The sequence below is a fragment of the Prunus avium genome, chromosome 1 (assembly GCF_965620075.1).
Source record: "Prunus avium chromosome 1, drPruAviu1.hap1.1, whole genome shotgun sequence".
NCBI classification, from domain to species: Eukaryota; Viridiplantae; Streptophyta; class Magnoliopsida; order Rosales; family Rosaceae; genus Prunus; species Prunus avium.
This window is the reverse complement of record NC_142284.1, coordinates 6,027,254-6,036,002: the sequence shown is the minus strand read 5'-3', so window position 1 is coordinate 6,036,002 and position 8,749 is coordinate 6,027,254. Positions and strand designations below refer to the sequence as shown.

General features: G+C 36.0%; 1 pseudogene; it reads right to left on the bottom strand.

Annotated features, from left to right (window-relative positions):
- On the bottom strand, nt 1-1,072 carry LOC110758409 (uncharacterized; annotated as a pseudogene).
- Nucleotides 1,073-8,749: the final 7,677 nt, after the last annotated feature.

The following is an 8,749-nucleotide window of genomic DNA, read 5'->3' as shown; positions in this document are numbered from 1 at the left end:
CAATTCAACATTCATATCTAGCTATTTTCTAATTAGAGGACTACACGAGTAAAATTAAGTATAAATAAATAAATATAGAAGTAGACGATCTGACCTATTTACAAAAGCTTAAAACCAAACCAATAATGTACGGTTCAAGCTTAAAACAAAATTAAATAATAAAAATTTATCTACTTCTTAATAATAGTTTTAAAAAATTAATGAAAAGAAAGAGACTCACAGATTGCCAGAAGGCTGTATAGAAGCTCAAGTTGAAGCTAAATAGCAGAAGCTGACCATCATCAAGTAATGAAAAGAAACTTAACCTGTGAACCCATCAAGCTCAAGCTCCTTCCTTGATCTCAAATCAGTCTTCTTCCATAGGATCAGCATGACTGGTTTTCAACTGATCACCACGCAACCCATTGCTTCCCTCAGGCTCAGAAATCTTGGGGGCCACTTTAATTGCCCCAGGACCGTCCAATTTAGGTTTCACGTTGAGGCTCTCAGGCGCTGAAACAATACCTCCACTCTTCAAACCTTCTCCTTTTCCATGTTGACAAGAGACGTGAGTCGTTCCAAGGCCTCTCTGGCCTTCTTTTTCGCCGTGATGGCGTCATTGACCCGGCTCTCGGCCGTGCCCCTGGCTACGACGGCAGCTTCAGTCATCACAGCCGCTGCGATCCTGGCCGCGGCGAAGAGGGCCTTGGCGGCGTCCTTGTCGATCACGATTGTTGTTTTGGCTTCTTGGCAGTCGTTTTGGCGGCGGAGGCTGAAGAAGGAGAAGGTGGGTTGGGAGCAGGGAGGGCACTGGAAGTTGCGGAAGTAGGAATTGGCTGCGACGCATGCAGAGTGAGAGATGGAAGGGCACCTGACGCACATGACCTGGTCACGTACTGGAAGGGGGTGCTCGTAGAAGTTGAGGCAGATAGGGCAGAAGAGGCCTGGGTTGTTCTTGAGGACGCAGTTGGTGCAGTGCTTACGATAAATTCCTCTGTGGCGGACGTAGTGGAGGAACCACCGCTCTGTAGAGCCGCAGACGCCGCAGAGTTGCTTATCGAGCTCGGGTAGGTCACGCTTCATTGCTATTGAGTGTCAGATTGGAGGGTCGGGATTATTGGGTAACGGTAACCAGAGCCGGTCCATTGATTTTGGAGGCCCTGTGCAAATATGGATGTCGAGGCCCTACATATACAAGTAGGAGAAAAAAATCCATATAGAAACAAAATTTTCCGACATGGGAAGAACACCTTCGGAAAGAGCTTCCTAGAAAAATTTCTTTAGTCACTCTTCCAAATCACAGAGCTGATAAATTGATTTTCCAATTTCAATGCTCGGTGAATTCTCATGTGAATGAGGGAGGGAGAAAAGAACTGTGATTTTGGGGAAAGGGCTAAAGCTTGGGTTTTTACAATCCAAAATTTGATGGAAGAGGGTGGTATACTGGTACTGAAGAGAAAAGGATTTATTTTGATGGAGGAGAGTGAGAGAGACTTACCGAAAGAGAAAAGAATATTATAATGAGAAGAGGAAAACGAATTAAATTAGGGCCTCTACTCTCTTAGTCGTGGAAGTTGTTGATAATTAATATTCAATTCAATTTTGGTTTTGGTTTTGGGGCCATGCATGTGGCGTTGTGGGGTGATATTTAATATTTCATTTTTATTTTCATGTTTTAATTAATTGAATGCGTTGACTCGGAAAAATTTGGGGCCCTTAAATTTTGGGGGCCCTGTGCGGTCGCACAGCTTGCACACCCCATGGGCCGCCTCTGACGGTAACCCTCGGAGGAAGAAGAAGAAGAAGACGAGGGAGGTGGAATTTAGGGTTTTTTTGGGTGCGAATAGGGGCTAGGAGAAGATGAGGTTCGAGCCGAAAATTTATATGATTTTAAATTATTTTTTGAAGTAGAAATTTGTTTATTATTTGTATGTCCACCTGAAAGTCCATGTCATTAAAAAATGGGGTCCATGTTTGACACATCAACATTTAAAAGACTTATTAATGTTTTCTGTAATAGAATGGTCAATTTATAGAGTTTTTGGGAGTTTGAGTATAAAGCTGTAAATATCTTATCAAGTTGGTATGAACTTGAAAATAAATCGGGGGATTTTTTGTAATTAGCCTAAAATAAAATCAGGAGACTAATGTGAAAACAATGAGAACATAAATATAAAAAGTAATGATGTAATGTTGTAAAAGCTTGTAACATAAAATTTGAAAGTCAAATCTTGCGGCCTAGGCTACTCTCACAACAGCAATCACAATACAACCAACCATATGAGTTGATCGGAATCTGGAGAAAGAATAAACGAAGCAGTAGAAGAGGTTAAGAATTTGAAGAAAACAAGCTGTTCTAACAAAAAAAAAAGTGAGTTTTGGTCATTAATTGGGATCAGAGAGGACCTTTCTTGACGGAAATAAACTTCTTCCTCTTAAAAAAAATTGAGTAAATAACTGAATTCTGAAAAATAAAAAATAAAAACAAGAAATTTGTAGCTTAAGTAATTAAAGAGTATTTACGCTTCCACTCTCCCCTAATATCACTTGTGTAAAAAAAAAAAAAATACATAGTGCAAAAGTCTGAAAATGTTGAGGCACTAAAACAATCCCAAGTCTCAGAGGCTGACATGAGAAGAAGAGAGCAAAATGTAGCCAAAGACAACTTGCCGGCAAACCTCAGCTGCATAAAGCAAGAGTACTGTAAATGCCGGCAAGTCATCCTTGGCTGCAATTCAATCTCTTGTGCTTCATGTAAACACTCTGAGACTGCACAAAAGAATTAATGGCTACATATACAATCGATCCACATTTGTTGAATTTTTTTCTCCCTCACATTCACAGATGTATCTCTGATATTGATATATCAATTGCAATGTATTTGCTTCTACTTATATAGGCAGAAATGGTGATGATAGTTTCACAGTACGGAAACCAGCTTTACAGTAAAGAAAAGAAAAAGAAAAAGAAAACACTTTGCAGTGTGGATATGATTATGCCGCCCAAAGGCCATAACCAAATATTTTCCATGAAAGAATATTTATATATATTATAATATTTTTTTGCAACCTCATCTGATTAGCAGAAGAAACTCGGGCTCAGCACAAGATCTTTGGGCCCAACTTCACATCCACTGCATCGAATAAAGAGACATAATAGGGTATGGGCTAAAATATTTTATTGTTGTTCTTAGAATAGATTCTCAAACAAGGAAAGGGCAGGTGTGAGATGTTTGGAAGGATAAATGTGAAACTCGTATTTATAAAATTATATAGTTTGAAGATTTAATATTTTGCCATTTAATTTATATATATATATATATAAGAAACCCATATTATTTGCATGGCAGTGTGCACGTTGAGGCCAATCTTAGTATATTTTGATGGAAAATACTAGAGACACCAACTTTGGGCACCAACTCTCTAATAGAGCGTGGGACCCGTTGTATTGGCGAGCTCCACCTCTATTAGAGAGTTGGTGCCCAAGTTGGTGCCTCTAGCACCACCCTATTTTGATAGATATTTAAGTGAGTGATAGATTTGAACAAACCTATCTTATCATGAATTATATTATATTTTATTAAAAACTTAAGAGTTAAGGCTTAAAAGATATATTTGGTAAGAAGCTTCGTGTTGGATCAAGAGTATTGTAGCTAGAGATGGTGCCACCATTCTTGCTAGGTGGTGGGACATGCAAAGATTGGAGATAACATCAAGTTATTGTTATCCTATATTGTTGCTGCGAAGAATATTAACCAATGAGGGATTTCTTGTTGCCTACTTCTACTACTATCAATAGGAGTCTATGTTTACAAATGGTTTACTACATCTAGAGAAAGGCATGCATAGTTTGCATGAGAAATGAGAGAGAAAGTAAGAGAGAAAGAAGGAGAGAGAGTGGTGATGAAACTCTTGGAGCTTAGTTTGAGTGATTGTATATGAAGATAGGTAGATGGGTTGTCTTGCCAATTTATTTTAAGGGTTCTCATTATCGAGATGAGTGGTTTATGTAATGTGTTCTAAAAGTTCTTATTTTGTGATAAAATATGAAAATCATGAATTATCGTGGATTTGTTCTATTTACAAATATCTCTCTATTTCAAGTCAAGCATGTCTAATTTGGTGCAATCTTTTACAATATATATATATATATATATATATATATATATATATATATATATATAGTTATTCTCTTATCCGGATGTCCGCACGTTATTATCGTGCGGATCTTATTGTAAACAGGCAGGAAAACAGAGAGGGATAATACAAAATACACGGCGTCTGCACGATAATAACGTCCGGATGTCCGCATAAGAGAATTTCTGTATATATATATTGATTGGAATATTTGTGAAGTATGTATTATTCATGGTACAGAAGAACTTCAACGTTGGGGTATCCGAGGGATAAATGTACCACATGAGGACATAGGGCAGTAAGGCCAATAGGGGTCATGTGGTTGGTTACATGCTATGGAGTATAACCGAGATATGAAGGGATGATGTGATATGATCTGGATTGGTGTATCTTTTCATGATATTTTCTAGAGCGTGTAAAACGACATTGCTTGACTGACATATTACATAATCTACTCACTGAGCGGTGGTTGCTCATCCCTCACCTTGTTTAATTTTTTAGATAAATTAACGGGCAAGACAAGGACTAAACCAGTTGAGGCTGAATTAGATTAGAGTGATAGAGCTTTATTCATTTATTATAAAGTTGTAAGATTTTGGATCTATTTTTATAAGAGAAGTTTATTTTAAACCCATGTTTTGGATTCTTTTTATTTTTATTTTTATTTTTCCTCACTGGGCACGGGATTTCCACTGACCCCCGAGTCTGGGGCGTGACAATTAATTACTCACATACCAAGTATGGGAAGAAAATGGCACAACTTGCGTCACACAGATCGAATCATGGTAAACATTGAGACCAATCTTTCTTCTGGATGTGCATTGAAAGTGAAATAAGTTGTGCAATGCACTGAAGGGATCCATCCACTGGTCATTTGGTATTTTATCTTCTCGGAGGTTGTGGGAGCAAGAATAGTTCGCGGAACAATAGAAAACATGAATTTAAAATTATAACCCTTTCATGTTTAATACTGTATTATACACGTACGGCGTACGCACATATTTTTTAATAATAGATCTGTGTTCTATACACGTCTTAAAGACTTGGTCAAATTCATGTTTTTTTAAAAAGCAAACTTATAGTACTCGTATTGTACATGTACGTACATATTTTTCATATTTAAAACACGTATTTTTTTACATAAAAAATTTAATAATACTATCAAAATTCACATATTATACACATAATTCTCACATATAATTGAATAAAAATAATATATATTAAAAAAAATTAATTAATTATACTATTTTTTTATGACATAGTATAGCCGCGCGGCGATACCGTCTAAATATAATGTATTTAACGGGTATCGCCGCATGGCTATACTACGGGTTTTTTTACAAAATAAAATAGTATAGCAATGTGGCTATACTGTTTTTGACACGAGTGCACATAGGTGCTAGGCAGGTCCACATAGGTGCTAGGCAGGTCCTCTTTTTTATTTTTATTTTTTTATTTATAAATTTTGGGCTTTATTTTATTTTATTTTATTTTTTAAAATAGTATGGCCTGGCTACTATACTCGGTTTTTTGTTTTTATTTTTTAAAAATCGTATAGCCGGGCGGCTGTACTGGGCTTTTTTCCATTTTTTTAATAAATGGTATAGCTAGGTGGCTAAACTCGGTTTTTGTCTGTTTTTTTAAAATAGTTTCGCCGCGCGGCTTTACTAGGCTCCTTTTCTTTATAATTTTTTTTAATAAATAGTATAGCCGACGGCTATACTCTTTATATATATACTCAGATCCTTTTGTTCTTTTTTAATTTTTTTCCCCTATTTTCGTTTATCGATGATAGGAGTTTACAGCATTAGCCATTACTATTAGGCCATTACCTGAGTCTCTATTGTCCCCTTTTCAATTTTTTAATTTTCCATAGTTATTACCCGTATAAAGAATTTAGCACTTTCACGTTTAATTTTTTCATGTTAAATACACATATTATTGAATATAAAAAAAATTATGTTATAAATAGTATAGCAACCGGGCTATACTACGGTTTAAAAAAAAAATTAAAATAGTATAGCCGCGCAGCGATACCGTTTTTAACAAGTGGGCGCCTAGGCACTAGGCGATCCCTCTTTTCTTTTTTCTTTTTTAAAAAAATAGTATAGCCGCTCGGCCGTACTGGGTTTTTTTATTTAATTTTTTTTCTTAAATAGTATAGCCGCTCGGCTATGCTTGGTTTTTTTATATATAAAAAAAAATAGTATAGTCGCTATGCTCTTTTTCAGGTGTTCGAAAATTCACATCAATTTGAACCCACCCTATAAAAGTTCTCTTTATTCCAAGCAGGGGATGTGAAATGAGCCCAAACATCTTCTGATGGACCTGAGTTTGTTCTCCTAATCAGATTTGGAAGGTTGCGGAAAGTATTATAATGGGGAGATATATATCCTTTTTCGAAGCAAAATACGGTCAAGGCCTTTGGTTGGCAACATAACAAAAATGTATTTTTTTGGGGTAGGAAAAAACAATGTATATTTTCTGCCGGGGGGTGGGGTAGGGGTGGGTGTGGTGGAGAACAATATTGTATATGCTTGGTTTGCTTTTTGCTAAACGCAAACGGCAATCATGGAAGATTGAGGGTTGGACGTTGCATGACTGTGTCGAGCCAACCAATTTGCTACTGAGTTTCCTTCCTTGACGAATTGTTTTCATGAAACAACAATGTCATGCTCCCAGATCAGTCCTGAACAACCTTGCAAGAAACTGCAATGCCTGAAAGACATATTTTGTCTGAACTTTTGCGCTTCCAATCTGGTAGGCGTTGGGTTGAAAATTTTAAATTGAAGTACTACAACTTAGGACTCTAGTGAACTAATTATATATTTGTATTCTCTTGACATGCAAGTGCTTTTTGGAGTGCTTCTTCTGGAAGCATTTGAATTTTTAATAAAAGTTTCAACGTACTTCTAATAAAAGCGCTTATAAGTAGAAGTATTTCATACATAACCCATATTTAACTAATTTAGGAAAGCTATCATTATTCAGCATAATGAACTAATAAAGTTTGAATATGATTCTGAAAGTGAACTTAGTTACCACTTGGGTCGATATATTATATTTATTTCTTTACCAAATCCATGCATGAATCCGTGGAGTCCAAACCTTATGATATGGTAGTTATACAAAATAATTCCCAACTTCAGGTATATATATATATATAATCGTAGGTTTTAGTTTGGAGAGGCGCTACGTACAACCCTCATAGTATCTTCCCTCTAGCTATCAACAAATTGAACAGATATGGAGAAATCACTTGAGTTAACTTCCTGGTTGTGCTCTTGGTTGTTGCCTCTTCTGGTAAAATACTTTTCCCAAATAATTTTACCAAGTAGCAACAATACACATGTATGTATGTATGTATGTATTGTTACAATATACATGTATGTATGTATGTATGTATATACAAATGTATGTATGTGTTTTTATCTAATCTGAATTTTTACATGTATTGTTAGTAGTTTTGTAGACAAGATATTTTAGTTAATAATTGAAGGAAAATTTTGTGGTAGGGATACAATATGGAGCTGAAGCAAGGTATAAAGTAATTAGATTTCCCTGCAAATCATCATCGTCTGAATGCCCTGACCCAAATAGATGCCATTGCAGCCACACTCTCTGCATCTATAAGCGAGAAAGACTACTGGACTTCTTTTCTCAAGCCTTCTCTACACACTCGTAACCCTACAAGGACATTCCATAAGGAATATGTTAGACATTTGCAGGTGTCATAGCACCAAAAAAAAAAAAAAATTTCTTGAAATAATTGGGACTTCAGGAAACGCACAGAAGTCTTGGATGTGATCATAACTATTTGAATAAAATAAATAAATAACATCAAATTATGTTTACAGAAGTAAATGAAAGCATGAAAGCATGACAACGTCGAGACAACGATTGCTTTCTGCAATAACAACAATGTCATGCTCAATGACTGGGATGTCAACAGTGGCGGATCCAGGAATTCTTTAGGGGAGGGGCAATATTTAAAAGCCTAAAAGCAAAATAAAAATAAAAATTCAGATAACCAATTACCCTTAGAATTTAAATAATACTAAAGTTTTGAAAGGCAAAGTGTAGATGCTAAGTAACTTTGGTCCCGCAAGATGAGGCGTAAGCCTTAGATGATGAGTAAGCTTTTTGCGAAGAAAAATTATAAATAATAAAATATAATGAAACTAAATCAGTAAATCTGATTAAAGCTTCATATTCAATTAAATATAAGTAATAAATATAATAATCAATTTCAAAACCTAATATTATCCAATTAGTTATACAATTGAAATGGAGTAGGATGATTCCTAAATTGAAAGGAGGGTTAGGGCTAGAGATACATGTGGTTGAGAAGAAAAAAAAATATGGGGTTTAGTGTAATTGTATTGGGAGGAGGGAGAAATAGATTTGGAAAAAGGGAAAGACAGAAAAGGGTTAAGACAAAACACGCACACTTTTATTAAAACCCAAAGGTGAACCCAACTACGTCTTTTGAGAAAAAGAAAGGGTTTAGAAATCATCTTTTTCCTCGCGCATCAAGTTCGTCTTAACGTAGCCAACACCTTTAGGCAGAGTAGAAGGGGCAATCTCTGCCACTTCCAAAGCGTTTTCTGGCGCTGCACCTCCTTGTGTCTCTG